Raw genomic sequence first — 15,300 nt, 5'->3', positions numbered from 1 at the left:
GAACCATGGTTTCTAAACCCTTATCTCTACAGTTGGGTGATTCAAGCAATGTAATTCTACTTGTGCAGATACACAATCTTCACCATCCATATCATGGGAGACTTCTTGTTCAGTTAGTGTCATTGTTGATATTATCAAAATATTTAGATCATAGAAAGTCATCACTGGAAACATCTTGACATTCAAACAGTCTTGAAATGAGAACTCTTATTCCCAACCAGAAGGAAGTCTGTTTCTTCCTGGTCTTTTATGTATATATATCACTCTTCTATGAATATGTGAATAGTCAGCACACTTCACTTCCCGTGATTTCAGTCAGAAAATATTTCAAACTCAATTCTTTCCACAAAACTCCCTACAACTCAATCAATTTGCAGGATTCTTACAAAAGCTTACAGGTACTGTTGGAGTACAAATTTGGTGATTTACGCTGTTTGAAGGTGACAACTGAACTGTAAATTCATGTATTCTCTCTTTCATACTCTAAGCTAAACGCAAAGAATTATCTGGATGGTTTCATAATGTGGTAGAAGATTCCGTTACATTTTAGAAAAATCTGGATGATTCCAGGTTGTTCTAGAAGGCTCTGTTACATCCTGGAATAATCTGGATGGTTTCACATTGTTTCAAAAGACCTTTTATGATTTGGAAGATTCTGAGTATAGAAAATCCAAAAGAATAAAATTATGTCACCAATTCCAACTGTTGTTTAAATTTACCGTTTTTATTCCATTGCATTGAGCAAATTTGTCCGAGATTAGGTTTTTCATAAATCCATTATGAAAAATCCCACAACTGTGTGTATTCTCCTTTCAGGATATGCAGAACCCTTAGAGATACAACTCCTATACAATTCTCAGTATTTTTGGGACTGATGTTCCTGAGACAGCCCCTTCCCCCTAAAACTACTGTAATCAAGACATTAGTCACGGAAGTTATAATATAAACACCGTTTATAAAACACCATCTTACACTCAAAAAGGAAGTTCTTTTTAAGGGAAAGTGGTAATGTATAGTACCGCTCAATAGCTAGAGATAAATTATCTATCTATATTTATATATCTATATATATATATATATATTTGGAATATCGCATTATTTATAATACATGAACCAAAATTACATGAGTAAACTAATATCATGGGTTTGCTTTAGACGGATGCTACAGATTTTACTTCCTTCAGGTTGTCTTCAGGTTACAAATCTTTCAAAAATACTGCCCTCTTCGTCTCGCTCAAATCTGGCAAACAACTTTGCTTGAGTTCCGCTGCACTCCCTGATGAAAATTGGAAAATTAGGATTGTTATTCTTCAAGTCATCATAGTGACTCTCAAAGAATTTCCACCTGTATACTTCTTATTTCCCTAGAAGTTATCTAGGATATTGTGGGCTTCCCTCAGTTTCTGAATGTTCACGTCCTGATTTTTCTCTTTTCCAAAAAAAAAGTTAAGATTGTTGATGTTCATAAAGGTTTGGTAAAGCTTTCCGGTTTTAAAGAACATCCATTGGGGCACCTTTCCTTTGTTCTTTGGTTTCTATTGGTAGAAAGAATCATCTGTCTTTTCCTACTAATTCACGAGGTATTGATATATTGCGTGGTATGCCCTTCGTCGACTATAGAAGGGATCAGTGTTTTGTGGGTTTATTTTTAGGGATTCAGGCTTGACGCGTGTTCTCCTTATGCCTGTTAAAGTGTTCTATCTGAGGTAAAAGATTTCTTCAAGCTTATGGGAAGAAAGGAAGGAACTCAAAATAATGACAGCATTGCCTTTGTGTATGGCTATGCTTATACGTTGCAGTAAAAATTGATAGCTTCTAGGGTCTCCTGTTGTTGCTGTCAGACTTGCTCCTAGTTCCTTCAAGAAATCAATTGCTTCTTTGCTGAAGACACCTGTTGTTTCGGTAGCAAAGGCTATAAAATGATGGTCTTCTTTAAGTTTAGAGTACTTTGAGTGTTTGCGTGAACAAACCGCTGCACTCCCTGCTTTTATACTTGTGGATTGTAGATAAGATGGAGCAAACGTATCCACACATGTGACATCCCAGACTAATCTTAGACCCTTTTTCCACGGAATTAATGTTATTCCGTCTGGCCGCTTACCATCGTTCCTGAACATTCTTCGAGGTTCTAATATACTCGGAAAGTCGATGCTTGCAAGAGTTCTTTTGATTATGTTGTTTAATTCGCTATGACATGCAAATCTTCCTCCACTTTTGTTGCAGCTCAAAGCATGATGACCTTTCTTGTCCATCTTGTTGTTACAGGTGCAAATAAATTCATGGCAAATATTCAGGTCTAAGCGCAATCCTATGCAGATTTTGAAAAAATTGTCATTCAAGAATGTCCCTATGTTTATAGATGGTGTTGACTGTAGCCATGCTCCTGATTTCTTCTCTCTTAAAGCTTTGATGCGCACACTTTCAATGTTGTTTTCAGCGACTATTTCGTGTTCGATTACCTCATTTAGAATAATTTGATCCCATTGTTTCTGTGACTCTTTTAAAACCGGGGTTTTTCCATCGTAAATGCCTTTCCAAATTTCCAAAGCCTCTGCCAAATAGCTTATTCCCACTTCGTCTACTGGATACTTTATAATTTTGGAAACGAGTGGCAACGCTCCGTGGCAAGACGAAATGAAGGCAGGAAGGCATAGGTTTGAAGCCTTTCTTATGCCTAAACCACCAACTCTGATGGGAAGGCTTGCTTGAGTCCATTGCGTTTCGTTGATATTGAAATTTATTGTTGATTGTAACTCTTTCTTCAGTATGTGATCCATTTGTAGAAGTCTGGAGGGATTGACCCATGTTGGAACTGTTCGGAGAAAGTAGGTTTGTTTAGGAATGCCGAAGCAATTTTTGAGCAAAAAGAAAGCAATGTGGGCTGGTAAACTTTCTAATCGGAATGATATTCTTTTGAGGTCATTCAGGTGTTTCTCGAGATGGTTTTCGATTCCTTCTTCGTGTAGTGGTGAACCCAGCAATGAGATCTCATTATTTTTCACTATTCGTATTCCGGGTAATATTTTGAAAATTCAGATACAATTTTAGGGTCGCTTTCTTCCGAATTGAAGAAAAGTTCACATTTTTGTGGGTTTATTTGTAGACCTATTAAATATTTTCTCTGAATTTGTAATCAACTTCTTTATATCTTCGAACACGGTTTGTGGTGATCCTCCAAGAGTTCCGTCATCAAGGTAGAAGACATTTAGCTCTGAAGAGAGAGAAAGGGCAATTGGATGTATTGCTAGACTAAATAGCATCGGGCCTGCTGGATCGCCTTGCTGAACTCCTACACATGAGGATATTTTCCTTTTTTGTAAACTAACGTTGATGGATTTGCATAGCTTTGCGAAAAATATGAATAATACTGAGGAATGATTTGTTTAACTTCCTTTAAAATGATGTCTCGTTCAACTGAATTAAAGGCATTTTTGTAATCGATTTTTAGAATGACCTTGTTCGAATTTTTATTTGAATGTATAAATGTTCGAGTGGCGTGAATGATAGCTTCACTGCCTTTTGGTGTTGCAAATCCCAGTTGATGAGGCTGTAGATACTGAGAACATTGATTGTAGACTGAGGACACTACTAACTTTGATGCCAAACGTCTGAAAACACTGCCGATGGCAATAGATCTGATTTCCCCCTCCTTCTTATTTAGGGCGCAGAGGTTAGCTCCAAACAAGTATGGACAAACCTCTTGATTTACTCTTCCATTAAGGATGAGATTCATCAATTTCGTGATCTGACTCAAAAGAAAAGATCCTGCTTCACCGGCAGATCTCGAGATTAAGTCTTTAAGATGTTGAGGGGAAATCCCATCTATCCCAGACGCTGAGCCGGACGCAAAATTATTTGAACCCAGCTTTGGGCTTTCTGGAATGGGCCCAAAGAGATGGGCTTTCTGAACCATTTCTTCATTTACGTATACAGATGAATCTTGATTAGATGGGGGGGTCCGGCATTTCAAGGGCTCTAGATGGAGCCGGGTGCTTGTTCACCAGGCAGTGAAATGTTTCTTCATTGGAAGGTGCCAACGTATCATCAGAAGTTAATAATCTTAAGGCGCCTATTGTATCAAAGTCTGATATTTTAGATATTATCCTTTTAGCCAAATCAAACTTTGGTTTCGGCCTTTTGGCTGTAACAGGAGGTGTTTCGGGCGCATGTGAATCATTAAGGTTATTTTTGATAATGTTTATGATTGGAGTTGCAGCACGCTTTTTTGGAATTTTAAAGTGGTAGAAAGCGAAAATGAAGAGTTTCTTCAAAGTGCTGAGATCGTTTTGGTCTACACAATCAACGATGGTTGAGGCAAGTTTGCTACAGCGCTTCTAGCTCCTCTAGGTATTCTCTTTATTATCCATGTATTAGATTTTAATAGTGTCAATTCTTCAGAGAAATCGTTCGAATTATTATTTAGCTCCTCTGTATAATGCTTCCTCGATTTGTGTATATTTAAACCCTTTCTTGTAGGACATGTTTTGTTACAGTGAGAGCAATCAAAATATTCGTAATCATTGGGATCCAGGCCTTTCTGAGATTGTAGAAGGATTTTCGTTGAAATATTTTTCTCCATTTGTTTGTTGGAGAAATTTGAATTATATTAAATAAAAACACGTTCAAGAACTTCTCATTGTTGTATATCCTAATGATTTCATAATGTAATGCGATTGGTTTAAACAATATTAACAGTTTTTGACGAAATTATGAACAAAAAAACAAAGAAAAAGGCTTCACCATTTAAGTCCACCGAAGTTTAGAATAACATTTTTCACTCCTTAATACACTCACTGAACAAAAACCCCACTTATCAGTCGAAACTCGAAGAGTCGATATTCTCACCACTTGTAGCAAGCAAGAAAGAACGAAAGAAAGAAAGAAAGAAAGAACGAAAGAAAGAACGAAAGAAAGAAAGAACGAAAGAAAGAAAGAACGAAAGAAAGAAAGAAAAAAAGAAAGAAAGAAAGAAAAAAAGAAAGAAAAAAGAAAAAAAGAAAGAAAGAAAGAAAGAAAACAAGCAAGAAAGAAAGCAAGAAAGAAAGAAAGAAAGCAAGAAAGAAAGAAAGATAGATGTATAGATAGATATATAGATAGATTTTTAAAAAAATCAGGTTATAACTCAACTATAGATGCCCACATAACTCAACTCTAGCTGTCATCACGGTGGAGATCTACAAGAATCTTGAAATTCCTTTTTTCCTCCTTTTCCTACTTCATGCAGCGTTACGTGAAAGTTTCTAGATATTATAGTTGGTCAAGAACGTTTATTTATTTATTTATTCACTATTTCTTTATTTCTGTATTTTGAACATCATTTTTAATATATTAACCTCAAACCTTGTCCTGTGGTTTCCATAAATACTAACTAACTCTATGGCCTACGGAACCCGGAGGTTCGATGCCGTGTTCACAAAAGCTCTCCAGTGGCATCAACTGGATCCAGTTTCTACTTGTATTCCTATTTCTGCGAGATTCATCTTAATATTGTCTTCGCATCTACGCCTCGGTCTTCCTAATGGTCGTTTTCCGATTGGATTTCCAGTTAGAACTTTGAAAACGTGCCTACTTCCTTCCATCCTGGCTACATGACCTACCCATCTGAGCCTCCTAGATTTGGTGACCCTAACAATTTTTTATAAACCGTATAAATTGTGTAGTTCCTCGTTACGAAGATTCCGCCATCCCCCATTCCCGTTCCTCTTGGGTCCGAATATTCATCTTAGGATCTTGTTCTCAAACACTTTCAGTCTGCGTTCTTCCCTCAGGGTAATCGACCATGTTTCGCAACCATACAGAACAACAGGCATGATTATCGTTTTATATTTTCTAAGCTTCAATTCCTAGACAGAATTCGCGACAACAAGAGATTTTGAACTGAATAATAACACGAATTTCCTGCTTTTAGTTGACATTTAATTTCTTCATGAATATGGTTTTGGTCTGTTAATATTGATTACAGATATTTGAAAGTATCCACTTTATCAAAAGTAATATTTTATAATTTAACGCATCCATAATTTGCATTATTACGATCTCGACTAACGATCTCGTCTGTATTTAGTTTTCTCTGCATTTACTTCTAAACTCATGTTCCTGCAAGTGTTTAATAAGACCTCTGCACTTTTTTCTATTGTTCTTCTTTCATCCCCTATTAAATTCACATCATCAGCATACGCCATAACCTGATGAATATCATTCAGCTCTAGTCCCTGGTTGCTATCTTTCATTTTCCTTACAGCGTACTTCAGGACGAAGTTGAAAGTTTCCTTATAGCGTAACGGCGACAATGCATCTCCTTGTTTAAGGCTATTTTCGAACTGAAAGATCGTGAACAAGAATCTTCCTACCCGAACTTTTAATTCATTGAAACATTACTTAATTAGTCTAACTAGCTTTGTCGGTATTCTAAATTCTGAAGGAATGTTATACAATGTTTCCCTCCTGAGTTGTACGCCTTTCTAAAATCAATAAATAATTGATGTACCGGGGTATCGTATTCCCACTTCCTTTCGAGTATTTGTCTGATAGTAAATATCTGGTCGATAGTTGATCGATTTCGTCTAAATCCACACTGACAATCGCCAAACTCAGCCGGAATTTCGTCTACTCCCGGAGATTGGTGTTTCTTTAATTTCTTTATAGCAATTTCTACTTCTATTCAGTTAGGCTCTTGAATATATGGTTCTGCTGTGTATCTCACTTTCTGCACGAATATTAGTTTTCGGCTGCGTGTTAAGCAAATCGTCAAAGAAATCTTTCCATCTATTTAAGATAATATCTGTATCAGTGAGAACTGTTCCGTCGGCTTTCTTTATTATATAAGCGCGAGGTTGATAGGCTTTCTTAAATTTGTTGATCCCCTTATACATGTCCCGAATGTTTTTGTTTTTATTATCTTCAAGTCCCATACGAAAATGAAAAATCTGTACAGGTACTGTACAGGCACTGCAAACGCATGTCTAGTGCGTGTTACATTTTTCCAGGTCCTGTTTTATGCATGTTACGTACTAGTTTCGTGAAAGAAAACAGGCGTTTCTTGATCTGTAAGTGAATGTATTGAGATCTATTTTGAGGTAAACGGACATATGCTGTACAGTGAGCTCGGTAATATCAATGTACAGTGCATGTACAGACAATAATTTTGCTTTCAACATGTTAAAAAAAAAGTAACAAGCACTGTACAAGCGCTCAAAAATGCGTTGAACAGTGAATGTTTAATAGTTTAAATACAAGCATTTTACGTGTTGCATGTACAGTGAATGGTCATGTGAAAAATACATGCAATTCGACAGAAAAGTACACCTGTATTGACCTCTGTTCTACACTGACTATACATTGTCTGTACATAGCCCTTCCTAACAGCAATGTACAGGCAATGTACAGCTGCATGTCTAAAACCTGACAAGGAATTGTTGAACAAATGTTGTAGGAATAACTTCCAGGCTCCAGAAACATTCCCTTTACAGAGACTGTTGTTAACGTTAACATGTAAGAAATGAACAGACACTGACATGTGTTCAAAACATGCATTGTACAGTATGTGTTTGATAGCCTGTACACAGACATGTTACATGTTGCATGTACAATGAATGTTTTTTTAAAAGAATACATGCAAATCGACCACGAAGTATACCTCGAATGGCGTCTATTCTGCATTGATCGTACATTGGCTGTACATTGCTATTGTTAACAGCAATGTACATGCGATGTACATCTACATGTTTAACATCTGACAAAAAATAGTTGAGTACGTATTGTACAAACGGTTTCCAGACCCCAAAACACGCCCTTTACAGAGGCTGTTTTTAATGTTAACATGTAAGAAATGAACAGACACAGCACATGTGTTCAAAACATGCATTGTACAGTATGTGTTTGATAGCCTGTACACAGTCACGTTACATGTTGCATGTACAATGAATGTATATTTGGAGAATACATGCAATTCGACAGAAAAGGTATGGCTGGATTGATGTTTGTTCTGCATTGATAGTACATTGGTAGCACACAGCTCGTGCTAACAGCAATGTACAGGCGATGTACAGCTCCATGTTTAACACCTAATAAGAAATACCTGAACATGTGTTGTATAAATCCTTTCCAGACTTCCGAAACATTCCCGTTACATTGGATGTTCTTAACGTTAACATGTTTGAAATAAACAAGCACTGTACAGTCACTCAATCCTTGGGTTGTACACTGTGTTTAATGACCCGTACACAGGCGTGTTACATGTTGCAGGTACAGCGAATGTTCCTTTGAAGAATTCATGCAATTCGACAGAAAAGTACATATGGATTGATATCTGTCTTGCATTGATTATACATTGGCTGTACAAAGCTACTGCTAACAATGTACAGGTGATGCACAGCTACATGGTTAACACCCACCAAGGAATAGTTAAAACATGTGTTGTACAAGCAATTTCCAGACTACTGAAAGATTCCTTGCAGAGAAGCAGATTTTAATGTTAACATTGAACTACCCGCTTCGCTTCGTCAGACCAACAATTGATGAATGCCGCGCCTCCTCCCTCCCCCATGCCGATGGGCTAAACTTGGATTTGAATGGCTTCTGAATTAGTACTAATCATCTCAGCGATCCCAACAACTATGTATTCGATATTTATCTTGGTCAATTTGAATATTTTATTACCCCTCCCTTAATGTCGATGGGGACTGAACTTGGAATGAACGACTTCGTAATTGTCATTGTTCATCTCAGCGACCCTGAAAACTATAGATTCAACACAAATATTGACCGTTTTGGGTTGTTTTACATATAACGCATTATCAATTCCCCATATAGAATATAGAAAATACCCCCTCCCCTCCCTACAAGAGCGAATTTTCGAAAACACAAGGGCACATATCTATTTATTAATTACGAGCTAATATACCCAATTTCAGCTTAAGTTGAATAGCTCGTGAGATACTAATCCTTCGTTAAGAAAAAAAAATCACCACTGCTCCCCCTTAGGGTACGTACTATAATCAAAGTGAATATTATAAATCCCCTGTATAGCCCAGATTGGGCTTAACTTATACCAAAAATTATTTCATTCGGCCTTATTGCTTGGCCGTGATGAGACGACAAATATCGTAACTTTTAATTTTACTAGCCTTCGGCTAGCTGGAGGCTTCGTATACAGACAATGGCGTAGACAGGATAGGCTTTATTTTAACAACTTTTATAAATTTCTGGGTGTTCAGATTCCTGGATCCTCCCTAGCTACGCCACTTCCTCCAGACGCCCGTAATGCTCGGCCTACTGCCTGTACATATACCGAATTTCAGTTCAAATACCAAGTGTCATGTCTCTTACCTTCCAGAATTCCGAGCTATACCGAATTTCAGTTCAAGTAACAGGAGGCAAACCCACCGCTTTTGCATGTAGCTCGGCCTATGGCCTCGCACCTCATGAACCTGCAACCATACCGAATTTAAGTTGAAATACCAAGTTTCATGACTCTGTTCCCAGATCCCAAGGTATAAACATCTTATTTTAATAATTGTATTCCTCCACACATTTTTCTTCCCGCCCTTTTCTTTCCTTCTAGAATGCATAGATATAAAAACAGAAATACAGATCTATTTTAAATAAGAGGTTCAAATACCAAATTTTATGTTTCTAACCTTCAGGGATTCCGAAATATCGACGTCTTATTACAATAATTGCAATCCCCACACCTTTTTTTCCCACCTCTTTTCTTCCCCTTTTTACTGAAATATTTTGTTAAAAACTAAACCATGTGTCAAATTATTTCAAATGAGAAATCCAAATACCAAATTTCAAGTCTTTAACCGTAAGGGATTCGGAGATACGGCCATCTTTTAAAAATTCTTCCCATCCCATTTTCCCTCTTCCACGTTGAATTTCCAAAAATCCTTCCTTACTGGTACCCTACATCACATATCTTATGTACTGTCCAAATTTCAACTTTCTAGCTTAAGTGGTTTGACCTATGCGTTAATCAATCAGTTAGTCAGTCACTCTGAACTCTGTCTTTTGTATATTGAGATATGTGTATGTATTTAAGTCATAGGCGTAGCTAGAGGGGGCAATGTTGTCCCCCAGAGTACCATTACAATACTATATGATCACTGAAAAATTCTTTCAATTCTCAGAAGTAAGGGCCATGCCCCCCTCAGCTAAATATTCTGGTAATGTTAATGGCTTAAACCTCCCCTTCGATGAGTTTCTGGCTACGCCACTGATATACAGAGCATGTTCGTGTAAAGGAAATATGGATCTTTATAGTAGCTTGTATGTCTTTCATGTTGGTAATATTTGCCTGCAAACTGGGGGTGCTAACTGTGAAGTACAGCCACAATACATGCAGAGGTTTAATGATTGAAAATATCCTCACAAGATGTCAGCAAAAATGTGAACGGAATTACGTAATTTTCTTTATTTAATTCTAACGGCATATAAAATAAAATGATAAAACATAAAATCATAGAAGTAAATGAACATGCAAAGCACACGTATCCTGTACAGGTAATGTACACGTTGCCTGTTTAGTGCATGTAAAAAGTTGTGTTTGTGTTTCTGTATCAACATGCAATACACAAGTGACCTGTACAAGCATTATACACATTGCCTGTTCAGTGCATGTAAAAAATTTAAAAACATTATAATAATCATACAATGTACATGTACCTGTATCTGTACAGGCAAAGTGTTGGGTGCTCTAAATGGGTGTTGGGTGTTCTAAATGGATGCTGTATACCTGAAAAGCACATGTATTTCGCCTTATACATGCAATGTACATGTACTGCTTTTTTCTCTCTGGACATGTGCATGTATACGAATTTGTGTTTGTTTGTGATCCTGAAAACAGCACCTTCCTCACCTGTAAATAAACTGTTTTTTCTCTGAGCATATACTGTACATTGCATGTACAGGTTTCTTGTATGTGCTTGACGCCTGTAAATGCATGTTCTCTGCGTCTATACAAGCACATTAACTGAATAAATCCTGGCACTGTACAGGTGAAAAGTTCGTGTTCCATTTTCAGGCACATGTTTGACATGAACTGTACAGATGCCTGTTTTTTTTCGTATGGGGTTGTTTAATTTTAGATTTCAAATAATCGAGTTTCTTTCTTCTGAAAGTTTTGGAAGTTTCCCGCCTGATGTCTACGAAATTTTGTGTAATTATTTCATTCGTATTTTGTAGCCAATGCACTTTTGCTTGTTTTCTCTTCTCTGCTACTTTAGTGCATTACTGGTCGAACCATGGTTTGTTCCTGCATTTTCCGCGTGTTCTAATTTTTCTTTTGCTAAAATTTTGATGCTATCTCTGATTTCAGACCAAGTATCCTCAACACTAGTGCACTCTGAACCTTCTAAAACCGAGAATCTACTCGAGACATCAATTTGGTAATCCTCTCTTACCTGGCTCTCTTTTGATTTCCTTAAATTAAATCTCTCCGTTTTCAGACATTGAATATTACCTTCATTCTGCGATAATCTCTCTCTCTTAATATAGTTGCTTTTCCATAAATACAATGAATTAAATATTTCGGACAAAACGCACCACTGTTCTTCGTCCGTAATAATAATGTTTCTCAACAAGTGCCTTTTTTATTGGATGAGATAGTTAGTCTCCTGCCAAACCCTCAAGCTAGAGGACCACTCCTTGTCGACTGTCCGCGACTGCTTATTCAGTAAATTCGCAGCTAACCTCTCTATCTAGAGGCCTTCTCCTCGATCCGTAACCTGAGGACGCGCCATGCCGTGGTGACAGGAACCGACGAAAATCTCTCTTATTATGGTTGCTTTTCCATAAACACAGTCATTTAAATATTTCGGACAAAGCGCACCATTGTTCTTCGTCCGTAGTAATAAGTAGGTTTATATAATTTTATGAAAAAAAAAAAAAAAAAAAGTTGCTCTCAGGTAGACATAATGTTACTACCAAGGGTAATAAAAGCCATTTTAAACTACAAGATACCATACTTGTGACTGTAGTAGCAAAAAACCACTTGCAACGAATACAGCAGATCACTTAACACTAAACAAAAAGTTATTGGTAACAGTAAGGTACACCTTAACTACCATTAAATCCATTAATAAATATCACGTCTCTTATTCACTTGTTTTAGTCTTGGGTATTCAGAAACCTATAGTCCAGTAAAGATAGCCCATTTTTCTGCCAAGAAAGGAACAAATTAGTAACAAGCTGAAAATTGGTATGGAAGTAGGGGGATGTGTCAGGAATAACATACTAAAAGTCCCCTAAAATCCCACTGTAGCTTTTCCCGCAATTTTGAAAAATGTCCGCCATCTTTAGACGACGACAAGGAATTTATGGAAATCGTCACCCTTTATGTTTATTCATCTAGCCACCGTTCTAATTATCACAAAGCCATGAATCATATATGGTTGGAAACCTTAAAAGACAGAAAATCTAAGTAAATAACATATATGCCCATCGGGCTAAATTTCTAGAAGAGGAAGAAGAAAACTTTTTTATTTTAAAAAGATATATTTTCAGAAATCATGAGAAGTTTGCAACACTGACAGTTATTGCACACCAACGAAACACCAACAACAGATGTCCTTGATATTTATCTCAATCATAGAAAACAATAACACAAATCGGTGCAATACAAGCCGAGAAAAATATATAAATTATGTTACTTTCTGACCTCTTTGTATAAAAGTGCATAAGGTGACATACACTTTCGCGGTTCTAGTCACCTTCTTTTATCACATAGGACCAAGAGTTATATATCATTGGAAATCTTAAGAAACGTAAATTCGAACGAGGTAACACTTATATTAATCAAGCCCAATTTGTGGAAAAAGCGCAAAACCCAAAATTTCGGGATAAAACGTGATTTTCCCAATAAATTCTTTAAAACTTGCAACACTGACAATTATCGTATGTTAATAAAACTCAGCCACCGTTTTCACTATCATCATTATTAATTTACTCTTAAAATGGCCAACGTTTTTCCCTATGGCGTAAGCTTTTATGATACATAGTTTTACATCACTTAAATATAACACAAAAATCATTTATTGACAGCATTAGAAAGTAGCAGAAATTGACAGTCTCCTATTCATAGAAAATCGTAATTCACACACTTAAAATCACTCTCAACTACAATAGTCATTTGAATGTAATTTTTTAAAAATGTCTTGTTTATAACTAGAATGCAATTTTCCTCCTAGTATTCTTCAAATCAACTTAATATTTACATTACACGTTAGTATACACCTTAAGAACATTTTTGTAACTAGTCCATTCGGACTTATTTTATTAGAAATCAAGGAGGTTATCATTATCTCGTTCATCTCCATGGTTTCCATCATTTGATTTTGCATTCACACATCCAATTCCTCGATACTGACATAAATTAGAGCACACAATTCCTGCTTTTCGACAACCGTACATACTTTCACAGCCCTTTTTACAGTTACAGGATATTACGCGGAGCGGGTTCCTTGGTCATTCTTGCTGGTGCCTCTGGACAACATTACCTCCTAATGTTGTCCATTCATATTCAGTCGCTCGCAAATCATTTACGCGGTACAATTGAACCTGATGATGTGGTGTTTCGCAGCATCACTGGTGGGTGGCAATTTTGCCAATTGTATTTCATTCTGAATGGGGAGCGACTTACTGCAAGGATGTATGAATGATACTGGAATTCATCCAGTAAAGTTACTATTGCTGGAGAATCGTAGTGTGTTAGTAGAAATGATGTGCCAGCTTCATAGATTGTACACTAGCATTATCATGGTTCAAATCTTCAAGTGATCGGCATAAATCTTCCCGTTTTTGAAGCAATCACAATGGCTTTTTCTTTCCCTGTCGATACAAACCACATGATGCAGGGTTTGAAAAAACCCGGGCTTTTTTGAAAAAGCCCAACCCACCTGGGCTCATATGGGTTTTTTCGGGTATTTTCGGGTTTAATTGGGTTTTTTCGGGTTTAATCGGGTTTTTTTGAAATATTTCAATGTCTTTGGGGTAAAAATGTTAAAATGTGATTTATATTCAAGATTGTCATTGTTACAACTTGCAACAATTTTCTACTTACTGCTGTTTTGAAATAAATGGCCGCCATTTTGAAATTTTACATTCGATCGCCGAGAAAATCTATACAGCAAATTTGGCAGATCACGTGCTTTCACAGTCAAAATTTCAACTTGAAAGACGGAAAATTGCGCTTCGTAGCGTGAATACTCGCTGTTTTTTTTGGAAAAAAAATTCCGCCATTTTGAAATTTTACGTTGGTATGCCGCCAAAATCTCTACAGGAAATTTAGTGTCTCGTGCTTGTATTCTAAAAATTTTAACTTAAAAGGCCAAAAGTTGTACCCAGTAGTGTGTGGTAGAGGCAAACGAGTTGAGTTGATTTTGTGTTTAACGTTACTTTCAGCAGCGAGGCTATATGAGACGGGATCTACTGACTAACGTGGAATCCAAACCATATGAGCTCCCTTCGGGAAGCAAACCCGGGTCCCACGGTGAAGACGCGTACACTAACCGCATAGCCATGAAGGAGCTCGACAGACAACGAACAAATGTAGATCAAGTCATCCAGAAGCCTGACTGACGTTCGCTAAATATGAATACCAAAAGGGGTCTATTAATTTAAAACAAAGATACAATTCATGTTGTATGGAATAAACACATGCTTTAAAATGTCTTATATGAAATTAACATCTTCCAGCGTAAATACACCTGCCATATTTTCTCCATGAGAATACGGGACACCTCACATCCCCCTTCCTCAACTTTCCAACACAATGCAACGAACTGTAGTCTGGTTATGAACAAAAGTATAATAGGCCGCGGTGGCTCAGTGGTAGAGCGTTCACCTCTAGTGCATGGGGTTCTAGTTCGATCCTAGCTCGCGCCAAGTGAGCTTTGTGGTGGACAAACACCTTTGCGTGGGTTTTCTCGAGATTCTCACGTTTCCTCCCACTTTCTTCATTCTGTCACTTCATTCATTTCTCATCATCACCGTCACCTTGAGCATAGCAGGTATAACCGTGGGACTAAACGTAAAAGATTTCATTTTATTTAATTTTAATTTTTTTTTTTCAAAAATATAATAGGCGAAAGTTCACTAAGCAGCAGCTGCTTTTCTCTTTTCGTACCCTGCAATTAATTGTATAGACTAAAGATGCCTAAAAACTTAAGATCTGCTATAAAAATGCTTTACAGGAAAACAATATGCAAATAATTTAAATCAGTGGTACAATCTACTTTCAATATTTTTCGCGAGTTTAGCAATATTTATTTACATGGCTGTATCTGTCAAAATTACGTTCGT

The 15,300-nt window shown here is 36.9% G+C and overlaps 1 protein-coding gene across 8 annotated transcripts in view; it reads right to left on the bottom strand.

The window, feature by feature from the left end:
* LOC145670290 (bridge-like lipid transfer protein family member 3B) overlaps positions 1–15,300 on the bottom strand; it is a 549,193-nt gene that overhangs the window by 436,230 nt on the left and 97,663 nt on the right. The window lies entirely within an intron of this gene.

This window comes from Thermobia domestica, chromosome 14 (assembly GCF_964235325.1).
Source record: "Thermobia domestica chromosome 14, izTheDome1.hap1.1, whole genome shotgun sequence".
In the NCBI taxonomy this organism is placed as follows: domain Eukaryota; kingdom Metazoa; phylum Arthropoda; class Insecta; order Zygentoma; family Lepismatidae; genus Thermobia; species Thermobia domestica.
This window is presented reverse-complemented; position numbering and strand designations above follow the sequence as displayed.